This window comes from Palaemon carinicauda, chromosome 18, assembly GCF_036898095.1.
Source record: "Palaemon carinicauda isolate YSFRI2023 chromosome 18, ASM3689809v2, whole genome shotgun sequence".
Lineage (NCBI taxonomy): Eukaryota > Metazoa > Arthropoda > Malacostraca > Decapoda > Palaemonidae > Palaemon > Palaemon carinicauda.
Window position 1 is genome coordinate 28396431 of NC_090742.1, and position 18608 is coordinate 28415038.

Below are 18608 nucleotides of genomic sequence, written 5' to 3' on the forward strand. Positions count from 1 at the left end.
CGCGCCTTGCTCCCTCAGTACTTCCCCTGAAGCTGAAGTAACAACCAGTTGTCCATGTACCGAATCAGGCGGATACCCTGTTCGTGTGCCCAGGCTGAGACCGTTGTGAAGACTCTCGTAAAGACCCGAGGTGCTGTTGACAACCCGAAGCAGAGGGTCTTGAACTGCAACATTTGGGAACCCCATTTCACCCTTAGGTACTTCCTGCTAGAGGGGTGAACTGGAATCTGGAAGTATGCATCCTTGAGGACTATGGACATCATGAAGTCCCCTTCCCTCAAGGACGCTAGGACCGACTTCGGGGTGTCCATCTTGAAGTCGGTCTTGTACACAAACTTGTTGAGGGCTGAGAGGTCTATGACCGGTCTCCAGCCCCCTGTCGCTTTCTCCACCAGGAAAAGCCTGCTGTAGAACCCCGGGCCCGGATCCTTGACTGGCTCTATCGCCCCTTTTACCAGCATCGCCGAGACCTCCTCTTGCAGGGGTGTTCTTCTCAAGGGGTCTTTGGGAGCCAACCACTCTGCCTGTTGATCTGGCATTAGGGGTGGGGGGTCTGCTAGGAAGGGTAACCTGTACCCTTCTTTCAGGACTGCTACAGTCCACGGGTCCGCTCCGTGGTCCTTCCATGCTTGCCAAGAATGTCTGAGGCATCCCCCCACCTGAGGCTTCGGCAGAAGTAGGGGTCCTCTCCCCCTATCTTCTTCTAGAGGCACGGCCTGACCGCCCTCTTCTGACCACTGCGTAGGAAGGCCTATAGGAAGACAGAGCCGGGGTTGTTCCCCTACTGGAGGGATGCGGTGGCTGCGACCAGGCCGTAGTAGGGCCGTCTCTCCTGGGCTGGCTAGGCGAAGCCCGAGGAGGGCGGGTTACGTCGGAGGTGGTTCTTCTGTGGGTGGGTCTTCTTGCCGAAGGGGGTCTGAAATCTCCCGTGTCCTTCAGCTTCCTGACCCTTTCTATTGTTTCTTCTGCCGCCTTCAGGGGGAAAATTGAATCGTCCCACAGGGGCAGGCTCCTCAGGGACCTCGCTTCCCTGTCGGGGAGACGCCTGGTGAGCTTATTGAGGACTGTGTCCCTCCTCCGCAGAACCCAGTTGACGGCCTGTGCGAGGGACTGGTACGACAAGAACTTCAAGGCCTTACCTCCAGAGCTAATCAGCTCCTTCAGTAAGGCCTGGTTCTCTGGGATAGTGAGGTCGTAGGAGGACTGGACGCCTACTAGCGTGGAAGCCCACCAATCTAGCCACGAAGACACGTTTACGAGGTCCTTAGCTATCTCCTCCATCATGGTCGCTTCTGACGGAGAGAAACAGACTGGTGCTGTAGAGGCCCTTTCTTCTGCTGCTCCTTGGCCTAAAACGGCGACTGCTGGCTCCACCGTACAAGCACCTGCACGATGGCTCTCCGGAAGGTAGAATTTGCTCTGCGACTTCAGGCCCTGAAGCAGCTTGGAGGAACTCTGGGTCTTGGGGGCTTCGGCATGATTGGCCACGATCTTATTCACGTGGGTCCTACCTAGCCTAACGTCCCTGGCTAACGGGAGTGCTAGAGAGGATCTCTGCTGGATGGGGGCATCCACCAGTCTGCTGAGACTAGATTGCCAGAATTCTTCGAAGGAGGGCTCGGGCTCGTCCAACCTATGATGCCTCCTGATGAGCCCTATCACCCTCCTGTAGGCTGACACCTCCGCTGCCGAACCCTCTACATTGTCGTCCAGCTCCTCCGTAGGGCGCCCTACTGCTTGAGACGGGGCCCCTCCGACGGAGGCCTCCATATAGGGTGAAGGAGACAACTTGGCCCGCAACGACTCCTGTGGCTCTGGACGTAGGACGGGCATCGCCGTCGAGACGGGGGCCTCCACCCTAGGTCTATCCTTTTTCGCGGAGGTCCAGGCATCCACGGGCCTACTCGACGAGGGGAGTCGCTTCTCACGATCCTGCCGATTCGAAGATAACTTGGGGGTCGGGAGTGGCTGCCAGACCGAAGGGGCGACTCTCTCCGCTGGGCGGATGGAGTCGGAACCTTCGCGCACTTATGCCTGTACGCTGGGACCTGAAACGACGACTCCCTCCGTCGGTCGTATCTGCCGCAGGATGCGTACCTCTCCGGCGATCGAGTTCTAGGGTTCCAACTTGAGGAGCTCGGGACTGCTGACAGCTCGATGAGTTTGCTGCGTGGGATGACCACCCATTCTTCCCCCGGGGAGCCACTTCTATATTTTCTTCTGGGGGATCTGGATCGTCTACCCACGTGGCGGGACCTGGAGCGGGAACAAGAACGAGAGCGTCTCCTGCGGGACCTCTCGTGACGTCTTCAAAGTTTGCTCCGGGGCTCGTCCTCCGAGGAGCAAGAAAAGGCTTCGACCGAAGAGCCCGACGACTTGTAGGACCTCACCGGCGGGCCCGACTCGCGCCGCGTCGTTGGGGGGTCCACTTGACGCTCGATGGAAGACGGGGGCTGCAAGAAGACGTCCGGAAGTGTAGCTGAAGGCGCTGGAGGGGAGCGTGGTCTTTCTTCATTGGGGGACCAGGTTCCAAAGCCTTCTTCCATCCTCAACGGGGACCTGAAGGGCGTCTTCGGCGGCACCCACGCGAGGGAGTCTGACGGCGGCGAGTCTTCCCTCTCAACGGCACCCTTGGCTGTAGAAGTACCTGAAAAGCACGCCCAAGAGGCGGGAGAAGAGGTAGGAACATTTTTACCCCACATAGGGTCATCTGAGGAGGCGGGCCCTGCTTGCACCAGGGCTTCGTCCCCAGCACATACTCCCAACCCTCCCTCAGGCCCCTCACTTGCCTGGGATGACGCCACAACCCCACTATCCTGCAACCCAGACTCCTGGGGAAGGGCCCAAGGCCTCTTCCCCGCAACGGACTTACCTCGTCCCCTACTCTGGGTAGGGGAAGGTGGCAGGGAGGCTCAGTCTGACGACACGCCCGGCGAAGTAAGAGGAGAAGAGACGTTCGGCTTCTTAGGTGACCTCTTCGGCGCCTACTTCTTTTTGGTGCCGTAACGCACCCACTGCACCTCGTTCCAAGACACGCACTCCGGGCACGTGGCCGTAGGGGAACACACACTGCCCCTACACGACGAACACAAGGAGTGCGGGTTTACTTCAGGTTTCGACAGGAAAGCACCACACGATTTTCCGGCCATAGGCCCAGGACAAAGACGGGGATGTTCCATGACACAATAGTAATGCACCGCGAGACACAGGAATGCAGAGGGAAAGAATAAGCTATAGCACAAAGGTACCACGTGGGGACCGTGTGAGACACGAAGGGAAGCCGGGGACACAAAGGGTCACACTGGGTTAGGAGAGCGTCGAGATGATATCGCGACGCGACCAGAGAACTTACTGGAGGTCGAGACCCGAGCAAGCATGCTCTCTGACCCGGGGTTAGCCTCAGGGCGCGTATCAATCCACCTGAGGTTACCCCTCATAGAAAATGGGACTAAGGCAAACTACACAAAACTCTGGTCGGATGGGAGGAGATACCAGATACTCCTAAAAAAGTAGTTCGAGGTAAGTACTCCGTGTTGGAACAAATTATATTTTTTTCCACAGCTTATGTAAATAGTATAAATACTTTAGAGCTGGGTTACTGTGTAAGCGCTGGGTTACTGGGTTACAAAATTTTGTAAACAAATGGCGAGTGGTCGTTGTAAAAAATATGTACTGTTCTATACACTTAGTATACTGGGTAGCGTAGTCTTAAATTGTGACGCTACTGTACTGTAATATTGCATATACAGAATTTTGAACAGTATTACAGTTTTGTTCATCCAGCGTATTATGATTTTTGTTTACAAAGGTACGGTATAGAATGTGGGGTTAGGAACAAAGCCATATCTATTGTACGTACAATATTTTTGTATTTTCTGTGTATTTTCTCCACCTGTACTAACTACAGTATTACATTTTTCCACAAATCTTGTACATACGTTATCCATCAAATACCGGGTCTTGTAGATGTCGGATTACCTACAGCAACAGTAACCCATACTTCGCAGGGGACACTTAGGAATTTCATCAACATTGCTGCATAGAACTTCGTAACAGTAGTTAGTGGTCCTTTTACAAAATATATCTTGACACTTACACTACATGTACAAAGATATTGTAAATTAATCTTAAATTTTCAAATGTAAGTTGCATATAGAACAGTAAAGAGTATTACTACACTAAAATAGCTTTTTTTTATCAACTACTTTCAGTATTGTATTTGCAGTACAGGTATTTATTAAATGTTAAATAAGTAGTTTCGTGTACTATACTGTAGCCCTACCATGTCCAGTACATAGTGTGCATGTGCAAATGTACTGTACGCTGTACATATAATTATAAACTATGACAGAAACCAAATAAAAACAATATTAGGCAATATTTACAGGGTTAAATCATCCAGTAAAGAACGCCCTTGTACGCAAGGGAAAGTGACTTGTTAGGTTAGGAGTTGGCCCACCCTAGGGTAACCCATATTCGCAATATTTCCCTCAGCGTGCCTGTCTCTGTAACCTAGCCCTTGCCTAAAATGAGGGCCGACTGTATTCATTTACCTTCTTAACCATCAATACTGGTACAAATGCAAATTTACAAATACTTGAAAAAACATGTCTACAGTACTACTAAATTGAAATGATTTTCTATAGTAAAAAAAAAAATCTTAAAAATTAAGTAAATCCACAAAATTTAATACATCTGAGAATATATCTGGAAGAAACTCACCTTTTATAATACCTTAGGTTTCTTTAAATGTCTCTCTTCTCACCAAGGGTAGGTGACCCTTTGTTATCAGGAACTTGAGTGTGTTGGATAGTCCAAATATTGCTGTCAAATTTTCTTGTTTGATCTTTAGACTGAAAAAGCTCTCCCACTGAATAGAAGGCTGTAAAATCAAGAGAGGAAATTCTTTAATCAAAACATGACACTTCAGCGGATTCATGATAATCAGGCTTTCTAAAGTACAGTATTAAACATTCAATAAAGTACTACTATATATGGAAAAATGCTATCACTAGAGAATTATTCACTTTTAATAGGAAATAGTTGAAATACACAACAAGGGGCAGAAGCACTAATTTAATAAAACCAAAAGTTATTATGGGAGAGTATGTACTTCATTACGATCCAAGGTCATAGAAAGTCATTAGTAATGGGAATTTTTAACGCATATATTTTCTTCATGATTTGTTGAAACGGGGTAGGTAAGGGACAGGTATAAGACCGAAAGTAAACCAGCCTTTTTCTTAACATGTGTTCCAATTAGATAATGTTAAGGCCATAGAAAATTATAACAAGCTATATACATGAATAATTTTAAATTTCAACTTTGCAGATATTTAGTGCATACAAAAAGACAACTATTAAGTACTCAAGGCTAAATTCCAGGCTATGCAAAAATACTTGTCTATAGTCCATAATACACATACAGTACAGTACTGTACTGTACTTCACTCAAGCCTTACTCTCTCATAACTGTATGCAATGAAAAATGAAAAATTTTGAAATAATTTGATTTTCCTAACTATACAAACCTTGAGATCTTTACATTGGATATCATTTTGGTGAAAGCAGAAAACTAGCAAAAAGACATTTTAGTGAGGTATCACTACCCCCCGCTACTTAGTGGGGGGTGGGGGTAGACCAGCCACCCCACTCACACCCGCACTAGTAACATAACGTCACTTTTTTATTGCAGGCAGGACTTTCTAGGGGGATGGGTTATAGTGGGACAGTTGAGAGCTCAAGGTTTGTAAAGTTAGGAAAACACAAATCATTTCCAAATTTGCCATTTGTTCTGGCACCTTACATCTAATCCCTTTTGCTCTTTACAGTGGAGATTCACCTTTAGGAGGGATCAGATGCAAAGACGGTTGTTAGGAACCAGTCGTTCGAAGGATGACAGGTGCTCCAGCAACCTCAGTAACTCATGTGCTGGTAGTTTATCTTGCAACAGAAATGGGCGAGGAGCCTGTTTCAATCTCTCTATTCTGTATAGATTTATGTCTATTTTCATCAAAAGATATATTGTATCAGATCTTGAGAAGGTTGCATTGAGGACTTCTTGTAATTACCCACAATCCACTGATTGTGGTAAAACTCAAGAAGTTTGTCTCGGTGGAAGAAAAGGATCTCTCTCGAGTATGCGAGAATCTGCCAGTCATCTAGATACCAAAGGAGAGGAATGCTGTGCTTATGTGATTAGGTGGACACTGGGGAGAAGATTCGTGTGAACACCTGTGGTGCTGTGGACAGGCCGAAACACTTCCTTCTCCAACATGGTCTGAACTTTGGCGTGAAGGGCCTGATCCCTTCACATAGGAACTCGACATCACTGGATGTCGGGTTACAGGAGGGAGTGTGTGTGAACGGGACGTGGTATCCCTGCAAGGAGGATGAAGACTGACCAACGTTGAGCCCTGTGAAACATCCAACTTTGCCACTTGCTCTGTAGGCATCCTCCCACCAGTTGACTGGAAGGAGAAATGCCCACTTGCGGAATTGTCCAAGCTTTCCACCTCTCGTTCCTCTACCCTTGGAACCCAAAGGGATGCTTGGGACCCGGCTTTATGGAAGCTGCCTGCTTTAGGGTTTGAGACCCCTTCCTATGTCCCTGGCGTTTCATCGGTGATGATCGCTGTTGCGGTGGTAACGCGAGTAAAGGCTAGAAATCATTGCTCGATGAAAGAGGAAGTTTTGACTCACCTTACTCCACCTCTTGGCAACTGCCTTGATATCTTCCACATTGAAGAGGGAGGGTTGGTCCATCGAGGAGTTGTGAAGCTTCATTGCTTCCCTTCTACGTACTGTTCTGCTTCTGGGATTTTGAGATGACAGCATCCCACCTTCTCAAACCCCAGTTGACCCACTAGTTGACAAGTTGTGGTTTAGGAATTCCACCATCCTGGTGCCTGAGAGAAGAAAGGAGGACATTGTCTCCTTCTTTTGGCTAGTGAAAACATTTTAATTCCCAATTTAATATCCCACAGATCCCAACCCATAGTCCAACCATGAAGCGGCTTACAAAGAGCACTTTGCATGCAGCTCCATGTTCCCGGCATCTGCCACCATGAAAGCCACCGACAAAGAAGCTAGCTTGTCCAAGGGCATACTGGGTCAAGGGCAGAACTGCTGGGTCCAACTGAAGGGGTGACGGATCATCATCTACAGTCTTGTAACTTTCTATACAGTATGTACTGTACAGCGGAGGAAGTAACTAGATAAGTTCACGAACCTGAAAGACTTATGAGACTCCTGCCACTTGGGTGTATTCCCTCTTCTTGGTATTCTTGACCCCTCTGAACCAAGGCATGGCTAACTAAGACTTAGAGGGGCTGGGGGTATCATAGAAGAGGTCCAGGACAGTGTCCTTTCCCTCAGTGGGAACCTGATCTGGTTCTACCAGGTTATTGATTTTATGGATACAAAACAGCACCTGGAGAAAGACATGGTCCAAGTCTTTCTCAAGGGAGAAATCTCCGGGCTGCCAGACACAGGCAGAATTCCTTTTGACTTCCCAGAACTGTCGTCAAATGGGTCTTCTGCCCCACAGCTCTCATCCATAGAAGCCCAAGGTGGGTCTGGAAGCAGAAACCAGAGACCTCGAAGGGAGTCCGGTGTGTTCCGCGAGGAGTGAAGTCTCCTTCCTCATAAGTTCCTGGGAACGAACGTCATCAGAAGGTATGGGAGGAGGAACAGGAATCTCTGCAGGTGGAGCAGGAAGTTCGTGGCGATCCCACTCTATCAGGGAAAACCGATAGCTGTCCATAAAAGAGACCAATCTTGGAGATCTAGAGCCTCTACCAATTCTGGGATGAAGTGAGTCCCCTGCGTGGGAGTAGATGCTTAGTGACCTCATTTCCTCTTCTGTGGGTCAATCGGAATGATATAAAGCCTTTCCAACGAAGAGTTCCTGCAGGTGTTAAAGAGGCTTTCCAACCAAGGTACCATTAGTACCTAGACGACCGCTGATGGGAAGGAAGGCAAGAAGCCGCTGGAGGAATCTGCTTAACAGCAATGCTACTGCGCTTATTGTAAGCTGGAGAACTATTCCTCCCAGAGGACTTTGAAACCTGCAAAGGGATGGTTGGAGTGATTCCTTTAGTCCGCAGACTGCTTGCACCACATCAGCAAACCCTGGTGCATCCTTTGAAAAGGCAAGGGCATCAGATGGGGTGCCATGAGAGTACTTCCTCGGTTTGGGGGGAGTCCCCAGGAAGGGGTAAGCACGACTCGGTTGAACATCGTGTTTGTCTACATGCTCTGCTTATCTAAGGAAACGAGAACGGTCAGCCTGCTGATCACAAGTAAGCACGTTCTCGACAACTACCGCATTAGGCAACAAAGATGTACCGAAGTAGCGGTACCCAGAGAGCGCAATCACTGTACTACATTGGAGTCTTCTCTCTGATTAATGGTCTTTTTCCCTTTGCCTACACATACACTGAATAGTCTGGCCTACTCTTTTAATGTTGTCCTTTGTCCTCACACACCTGACAACACTGAGATTACCAAACAATTCTTCTTTGCTCAAGGGTTTAACTACTATACTGGAATTATTCAGTGGATACTTTCCTCTTGGTAGGATAGAGGGGACTCTTTAGCTGTGGTAAGCAGCTTTTCTAAAGACACTCCAAAATCAAACCATTATTCTCTAGTCTTGGGTATTGCCATAGCCTCTACACCATGGTCTTCCAATGTTTTGGGTTAGAGTTCTCCTGCTTGAGAGTCAATCGGGCACTCAATTCCATCTTACTTCTCTTCGTCCTGTTTAAAAAAGTTTTTATAGTTAATGTTAAAGATTTATTTTAAAAGTTGTTGCTGTTCTTAAAATACTTCATTTTAATTGTTCTTTACTTCTCTTGTAGTTTATTTATCTCCGTATTTCCTTTCCTCACTGGGTTACTTTCCCTGTTGGAGCCCTTGGCCTTACAAGCATCATGCTTTTCCAATTATGGTTGTAGCTTAGCAAGTAAAGTACAGTAATAATAATAATAGGTGAGTAGCGCTATGGTGAGAGGGTGGCCGCTACCGAGGTAGCGCTCACCCTCTGTACATGCTGAAGCATGACAACTTGGCAAGTTGGGCATCACGAACTCAATGTGGTATGCATGGGGTGCAGACCTTCGTCAGGCGCTCAGTGGATAGGTACGCAACTATGGAGGAAAGCACTTTTGCTCGTTCTCTCCCCCCCCCCCAGGAGGTTGGCAAGCAGCCTTACTCATTCCCACAAGGAAGGATTCGCTACCAGGGAGACAAAGAAGCCGAGCTGCTGTTACACACTGGTGTGTAGCCAGTACAGCAGTCTACCTGTGAGCTTTCCTGGAGGAACTGGCCTCATAAAAGGGGCAAACGTTTAGTAGTGTCCTATGGACATGACAGGCAAGGGGTGGGAGCTGCGAACAGCTGACTAACCCTATTGTGTTCTACCTCTGGAAAGCTATGCTCCGAAGAGCTAGAGCAAAGCATCGACATATTGAGCACAAGCTTGTGGAAAGCCCAAGGGAGAGGGGTGCCTCACTCGCGAACAAGATGGCCGCTCATGACCTGGAGGAGGATCTCCTTGTAGCAAACTCTATGCACCCTCCACATGCTGAAGAAGCTCAGGTTGGGGACAGGCATCATAAGCTGAGAGCTGCGAAACATAGCTGAAGCTAGTTACTGGGTTCACCACGAGGTAATCCCCCGACAAGTAACCCCGAGGAGTACTCATATGCAACTAATCATGTTTGTCCGTCGAAGTAGAACACATGCAGGTTGGTCAAGCAGAAGCTGAGGTTGCTATGAGTAATGACACAAGACGGTCCTTTGGTACGTGACCTCTGCTGTCTCTAAGGGGAAGATCGAGGTCAACCCCTTAGGAGGCAGATGTGTACTCCAGATGTGTCCTTAACCGTTCAACCTTCAGCAGCCTTTATTTGCATGAGGAACCAGAAAGACAGCCACAAAGAAGGCCACAGCTGACGCAAGGTGCGTTGACTAAGAGAGACTACTTCCCTAAGGCTGAGTTCAGTTCTATAGGGGAAGCAACAAAGTCCCCAGAGCCACAAGGTTGTCTGGAGGTCAAAGGGCCACCACTCTTACTTGACCGTTCCCTGGTGGAGACCAATTGGGCAGTCAGAGTGATGGGAACAAGCCGACGGAGTAAGACGGTGAGGTTTCTTCGCCTTCGAGGATGAACTCCAAGGAGAAGTCTCTCTCTTGGCCTCATCTTCTGCAGCCTACCTCAGCCATGGGGTAGGCCATTCCCTACACACTACAAGGAGACTCCTGCGTATAGGAGTGACCCCTGCACACAGGACAAAGGCCGACATAAAGGTGCCTCACAGGCACCCTTCAATGTCAGGAAAAACCTGCCTCGTGGAGCCTCACGTTATAACAGGAATTTTCTAAAGTTCAGGCCCGTTTGTATTTAATCATTATAACGAGTAAATGGGTTGATGAAAGAGAGCAACAGCATGTCTGTTCTCCGAGACAACAGAAAAAGTGACATGTAACTAGTGTGGATGTGAGCGGAGTGGCCAGTCTTCCAAACGCTTACCCGTCCCTTTTGCCTAGTTTTCAGCTTTCGCCAAAATAATATCCACTGTAAAGAGAGAAAGGGTTTATATAAGGTGCTGGAACAACTTCACATAGAGTAGACCAAAAATGATATTTTATGAAATTAAAGGTGTCTAATTTCAACTCGTGCAAAATTATCAAGTGGAGTTGTTATATAATACTGGACATGGGCAAGTCCAGTTGCCATATATTTCCACTTATTACACAACCCTTAGATAAGATGAGGCCAAAAATTAGGGCAAATTTCAATGAATTCAGGTCATATCTATTGTATAAGACAACTGGTGAATTACAAAAAAATCAGGGTTTAGGCTAGCTTTTGCTGTATCTTATGAAATCTAAAATAAATTAAGAAAAGCGATTTCATAACGTGCTTTTCCTAAACCCTCCTTCTAAAACAAAAACCATCGTGTTTATGTTTCATTGCGAATCATACCGAACTACAGTAATAAATGCATTTATACATCTGTGTATCGGTTAGATTTTGCAGCAACAGATATCTTAACAAGTACTTGTTATGTAATAATGACGTTATTTATAAAACTATTTTACTTAATTTATCTTTAGAAAATATTAATAAATGAAATAAGAGTAATTTTATATGATTTTCCTGAACACGCTGCCTAAAAGAGAAAATATTGTTTCGTTTATGTTTCATTCCTAATCATAACGAACAAACGAACATATTTACACATCCAAGTGATAACTAATGATACTAAGAGCTTTCAGTAAAGATTATGTTAAATATTTTACTTGATGTATCCATAGAAATTCCTCCAAATTGCAACACAGGAATACCATTTTGTTAGCGTTTAGTCAACAATAACAAATTGTTGCTAATGACAGTATGATAATTTTACGGTGTTATGATTGTTCTAAGCGGTTACAAACGATAATATACTTAACATTTCTAAAATATTCTTCCTAACCTCAATAAGTTAGTTTAATTTATTAACAACTTGTACTGTATTCATATCAATTATGGAACAACGATCAAGAAGAAGAAAGTACAAGGGTATTTTTAAATTAAAAGCACTCAAGCAATTGAATAATTGTGTTACTGTTAGAATGTTCGATGCGACAGAAGATGGCATGAGATTGGAAAGAGCGATGATTATTTTACACATATTGGACTTTTAGTGAAAAATAAATAGGCTAATCTAAATTTTATTACCACAATCATTAACGCTACCATTAAAACTATTGAAAGGTTAAAAAAAGTGAAAGATAAAGGTTGCTTAGAATGCAACCACAAGTCAATGTTTACATTTTGTCAGCTGGACTCGCATAGATAATCATTGTTGATATGGAATTTTCATTGTAAAATCAATATCAATAATACTTACCTGGATAATTTAGTTAGCCCTAAATCCCAATAACCTGCCCAAGTTTCTACCATATTGGCAACCCTGATACCTACTATTCTGTCCTGTCAGTGGTAACACTGATTGCTGAAAAGAGAGCTCAAACTATTCTTTCGTCAGTTGCGTAATATCAGAGGGGGAGAAGGCTGGGTAGAACTAGCTAAATTATCCAGATAATTATGAAAATTAATTTTAAAATTAAATTTCCAAATTAATAACCACCTATAATTTATCTTGCCCAATCATCCCACTGACAAAGAGGAGGGAACTGGAAGAATTTCCCCCTTTTTTAGAATAAGAGGTAACAGCAAAGATTAATTTAAGTAACAATATACTGAACCTAAACAATTCTCGCCTGAAACAACGGACTATAAACAGAAAACCCAAGGGACACACACTGATTGGCTGAACAATTACTCGGAAGGAGAAGACCAGACTGTCGTCCGACAACACCTCTGAGGAAACAATAAAATGTCCAGGTCTATAGCACTGTACCAACTATGAGATGAAATCAGAGGATACCTTTGGAGAAGTGCAAGATGACAGCTGAAGGGAAGCAAACAAGACTCTCGCCAACTACCTCTTCCTTGTACAAGAATGAGACCCTGAGTCAGGCGACATAAAAAACAAAATCACTGGTTAAGACTACTAGAGCTAAACAAATCTTGCAAGAGTGTAGGGAGGGCGAAAGACTTAAGAGAGACTCCAATAGAAAATTTGGCTTATAAGGAAAAAACAAAAATATTCTTTGTAAATTCACAGAACACCGAAGACAAGTAGTCAAGAGCCAATCTTGAGTCTGGCATCAAGAGAAGTCCTTCATCGCAGGAAAAGCCACGATCGAGAAACTAAATAAAACAAAATAAGTGAACGTCTTGAGAGGGAAAACCCGCATAGCTCCTTCCGCACACCGCCCAAAAATGAGGGAGTGTACGGAATTGGAATAGGAACGGTCGCCAAGAAAGCCTTGTAAGTAAATCCTCAAAGGCGCTGACCAAAAAATACTAACAAATGCCAAAACACTACTGAGAATGACATGAGGAGGGAAAGGCATAGTTGGCGACTCTGTCTACCAAAGAGATACAGACCATCTCGCTGTAACAGTGTTTGGTGAAGGGGGGAACGGGGGGAACTTCACACAGACCAGGGTAGCAAATACAGAATGGCAGATTACCTGTCACTTCACAGAAGACATTTTGTCAGAAAGAGGGGGGACAGGTAGAAGGAGACTCATGTGCATGAAGAGATCAAACCTCGCAGTGTTAAGCGACCTGCAGTTATGACAAAATAGCAGCCAAGGTCGCCAACACTGACTGAGAACATCTGGCCCCTAACCCCAAGAGAGGCTATTGCCAAGCAACATCAGGAGTTAGTGTTTGACAACAAAAGAGCCTGGTCATAATCCAAAGTTGTCAGCACTGGCCTCAAACTATCTTGATGCCAGACATGATAAGGTGCTGTTGTCAAGAGAAAAAGAGCATGAGAAGTGGACACCTCTTTTCAGTGGAGTGAATCTATGGACTGAGTCATTGTTTTCAGTATCAGTAGACAAGAGGGAATGCCATCCATGACTTAAGTCAACAACAACAACAACAGACTACCTGTCATCTGATTCCTCAGGCACTGTGCCAAGCAAAGGGCACAAGAAGGAGGCCTTCAAGCGCTCAATGGCCAAGAGGAGAGAGCACACAAACAATGTGTCACTATCTGATCAGTCTTCTGGATAAACTTGTTACTAAATCCTCAAAGGCACCAGACAGAGAAGCACTAAAGAATGCCGAACCACTCCTCACAATGATATAAGAGGGAAAAGACATAGTTGGTAACTCCGACTCCCAAAGGGAACCTCGTCTTACTGGTTCAGTGTCAGGCGAAACAGGGAAACTTCACACAGCCTATGGTCGCCAACACCGACCAGCAGACTACCTGTCACCTCACAGATAAAGGCATTGTCAGCAGGAAGCCATCTCAAACACTTGCCGACAGAAATGTTCCACCAGAGAACAACCTTTATAGTCATGACTCTGAGACTATGGGCTCCTGGATCCTGGTCCCCATGGGCACCAAGGACCCCCCTCCTGGATCCTGGTCCCCATGGGCACCAAGGACCCCCACCAAACAAAATGTTCCTCTGAGAGAATGAAACCACATTTTCTATACATAAAATCACAAGAAACACAGACTAAAAAGCAACTAGGATGATTAGGCACATCCGTTACGTCTACATAAGAATACGAGGTTCTCACTGGATAAGTAATCAATTACTTTACTTAGAAGGCTGTTTCTCTGGTCCTAGCACACATGGAAACCCTGTGCTCTGCTGGACCTAATAGATCTCTTTATCGTATCTAGTCTTAGGGAAAGAGAATTATGCAGAGTAATCCAAATAAAATGTCAATTCCATAGATTAAAGCACTTAGAAAACAAGAAAGACTTCTTCTTTAAATTTTTAAGATATCTAGTGTGACCTTCATGTAAGACTAGGATTTGTATACTGAAAGCTCTAGAACCTAGAGTGGCAATGATGCAAAGATTGGGGATTCCAGGAAGTCTCATCTAACCACAAAAGCCCAATTAGATAAAAAAAAAAAAAAGGAGCTACTGAACAGTGAGAAGTCGTTAAATAAAGCAGCGATAAAACGTTCAGAGGGAAACATTTCGGAACTGTTGTATCATCAGTTGCACGGAAACGTTCCAAGGCCCGTCGCATTAGGAAGTCAATTCAAAGTTCGCTTAACAATAGAATAGCGGAAAGCCAAAAGATTGCAGTTGGAATGTATTTCCTTCATCTTCAAAGGAGGGCTGGTAAATACTATTTCTTCCAATGAAAGAGAAAAGAACAGTAGGAGTATCCATGAAAACTCTTATCAAATGTTTTAAATACTGCGTGATAAAACAAAACAAAACTGGGCAGTTTTTTTTTGTTCGACTGTCATCAGCTGACTACCTTCTGAACAGATAAAATTAATGCATGAATGAAAGCCTGTACAAAAGACTCTACAAAATCTTTTCAACAAAACTTAATTCGCAATTAGAAATAGATCCGAAAACAAAAGAAAAAAATACACAATCCCGATGTGGGATCGAACTCCTGCCATGCTAATGCTAGCAATATCACTGTACAAGGGAGGAGCTAAGTTCCAATGTTTCTTACTATGGGAATACAAGTGCTTCACACAAACATGCCTGAATTTTTATAAACATTCAATGCATAAATGCCAATGTCATGAAACCACTTGGGTTGGAGTTAGGGCTCCCCTAAAAAAAAGAAAAAGGGAGGGGGGAACGGAAAGACAAAGTGACAATGCATCCTAAGGAGCCATCACCGACCAACCACCATTTGTCGCTTCTGCTGCAAGGCGACTGTTCGGCCACCAAACAGAAGAAAGGAGGCAACTCAAGGCTACGGAATGACCGTATGGTCAGCCTGGCGTACTAAGACATTAGGGTGAAAGATGCATATTTTTATCTATGATAGTTTTAAAGGAGTAGGCATTTTGTGGATGCAGAGAAAAACTCATTTTTGTTCTTTCCTATTGCAGATCTTGCCTTCAGCAGCTAGAAGTTTCCAGGTGGAAAGAGAGCCTTAAAATAAAATTTTCACTACGTTATCATGTGTTTATGTAAACCAATTCAATTTTTGAAGCCCAGTCCCTTGGGCAACTTAGACGGAGAATCTATGACAAACGTCAGCCAAGGTCGCCAACATTGACTGGTAGACTAGCTGTTGCCTCACAGGAGAGAAACAGTCACCAAAATAACAGAGGATAGGTAGTAGGTGACTCAAACGTCTGACTGAGCACCTATAGACTAACTGAATCTCGCAGTGTTAATCAACTTTGAGTTACGGCAGACTTCACCCCAAGTTGCTGACACAGTTCGAGAACATCTGAGAACCTAGGCAGACCAAATCTTGGAACGTTAAATGGCTTGGAATCACAACACGTCACAAAAGGTCGTCAGCACAGACCAAAAACGGCTGACCGAATCTCGCAGTGTTAAACGACTTATCGAACAGGTTGACAAAAGCTATAATGTTAATAAAACCAATCTATCTGGGGTTGTTACTAGACTTTAAACTATATTATCTATATTAGTTAATTCTCTAAATCTTACCCTCATTCCTCACAGAGCCACTATCCCTTGTTGGAGCCTTGGTCTTAATGCCCTCAGTCATCCAACCAGGGGTCAATGATTTTAGATGTCAGGATGCCAGATAACTCATAATCATTCAACCAGTCAATCATCCACCCAGGACAGCAGCTCAGCTAGAAATCACCATAAAGACTTGAAGCAAAATTTTGTTGCGATTTAATATCATTTACTAAATTACAACGTACGAAAGAGTAATCGTCCAGATACAAAATTAACTATTATATAGTATGCCTACTACCTACTATTTTTAATAGGAACATTCGTATTTTCTGATTAACTTCATTCCATTGGGATTGAACTAACAACGGACATATACATCGAAATGGAAAGTCAAGCACCCTACCTTGGTGAACTTCGTATAAAAAACATTGGACAAAAGTGTCTCTTGAGCATAAATACAAACACAACGGATACGCGATTGAAAGGGAACTTCCGAGAGGACCTGTTCCGAAAATAAACAAAAGGGAGGAGGGGAAACTGGGATCTTTGGAATTCACAAATCATCCTAACCTCATCGTCCATCACGATAGATCCAAAAGAGCATCTCCCAGTTTGCTGCTAAGGATGTAAGACTACCTTATTTCCAAATATAATAATAATAAAAAAAAAGTATCTCCACCTAAGCGCTCTGACACCATTACAGAAACACACAGGGATTGTTAAGAAATTTACCGTAAAGAGGTGAATGAGTGGTGAAGGATCAAACTTGTGTCACAGAGGATTCTGAATCCACAAGACTAGCACTTAACCACTCAATCATATCAATTACAGGAAAAAAACAATTGGTTGAGAGGGGGTTAGAGGAAGGTGAACACCCAACACTCGCCTTCAAAAACCCTGCCTGCTGTAATGACTTACGAATTGAACTACGCAGCCAATCATTTTCAACCAAGAGCAACACAATCTGCCAAGGAAAGAAGATTAAAAATCTTACCTCTGCATTGAAACATTTTCATAACATTCCTTACAACTAATTTGAATCCTGCAGGAGAAATAGCTTCTGACAGAATTGGATGGGTAAGAATTGGTAATTCTTGAGAACTCCAAATTCGATGGACTGCACAACAAAAGACTACCAGATTAACGACAATCAAACAAGATTAAACAAAGCCCCATTAACACCTGAACTGGTATAAAAGATACCCCAAACACATAAATGCTTGAATAAGCTATGAGCTGAAAGGGTACTTCAAATTCATAACAACAGCCAGTTGTACCAGACACTCAAATGCAACTGACAAAAGGGTAATTTGAGCTCTTATTCCAGCTGTCAGCGTTACCAACGACAGGACAGAAAAAAGGTATCAGGGTTGCCATGTGGTAAAAATTTGGGCTGATTATTGGGATTCAGTGCTAGTTAAATAATTCTAAGGTACTATTTATTAATACTGTATGGAATATTTTCTGAAATAGGCAATTTATCATGAACTTATGCAAATAACATGCAAGATAACATATTTACTATTGGTTGTCATATCAATAAAGATCACTTGGAATTCAAGGTGTGATTTACATATCGGTTGTATAAGACGACCCTCAATTTTGAGGAGTGAGTTTTAGGATTTAAGGGTTGTTTCATACGCGGAAATATAAGGTAGTTAATTTCTTATTCAATGAAATAAAATAACCATAGACACATTTTATCTCTAAGAAACAAATAAAATAAAATAAAAACTTACTCTCAAGAGCAAAGGGATAATTTTCTTTCATGTAGTATCTGAAATCTGAAAAATAAGTTCATCTTAAAATCATAAAATACAAAATACCACCTTAACTTATAAAAACCTAATCAATTGTACCACAAACTATCGCTTCCTTTAAATCTGACAATAAAGAAAGGTAGCACAAACCTAAACTTCCTTCCCTTAAGACCTGAATTATAAAGAAATTGAGCCCATCCATAAAAAATACGCTGGTCTTGGGTAGAACTAATTCTAATACTTAGATAGACTATTCACTCTGCATTATTCAAGTTTACATGCACCTCCAGATATGACAAATTCGGAGATAATTTGTATTTTTCCTAACCATACAAACCTTAGCTATTTACATTGGGTTTACCTTTTAGCGTAGCTGAAATGGCGAGCCATTAGAATTTAACGAGGGTGTATTACCCCAGCGCTAGTTAGCGGGGGGGGGGGTAGGGGAGTGGTAGCTAGCTACCCCTCCCGCCCTCACACACCGGTGAACTGCTTCAACTTCACTTAGAGGTAGGATTTGTCTTGGGGAACAGGGCTGGCGTGCAAATATGTGTAAATAGCTAAGGTTTGTATGGTTAGGAAAAATACAAATTATCTCCGAATTTGTCATTTGTTCCGTAACCGAAATACAAACCACGCTATTTACATTGGGTGACTTACCCCTTAGGAAGGGTGGAAAGTCCCCAGCCATACTGGCTTTGGCTTTACCCGGGGACTCAAAATCCGAGGGAGTCGCACTCGAGAAAAGGAGTACCTGCACCTCACAAGTTCCTTGCTCCGCAAGGAAACGTGTGGCCTACATAAGCTTGTGTGTGAAGGAAGAAGTGTGACC

The 18608-nt window shown here is 44.1% G+C and overlaps 1 protein-coding gene across 9 annotated transcripts in view; it reads right to left on the reverse strand.

Annotated features, from left to right (window-relative positions):
* LOC137657737 (tubulin-specific chaperone C-like) overlaps nt 1-18608 on the reverse strand; it is a 129296-nt gene that overhangs the window by 78188 nt on the left and 32500 nt on the right. For all 9 annotated transcript variants that reach the window (XR_011047196.1, XR_011047194.1, XR_011047195.1 and 6 more), the window contains 2 exons: nt 17756-17800; nt 4723-4882 (listed from right to left, as the gene is read on the reverse strand). The gene's annotated coding sequence lies outside the window, so the exon portion shown is untranslated. The remainder of the gene's footprint in view (nt 1-4722; nt 4883-17755; nt 17801-18608) is intronic.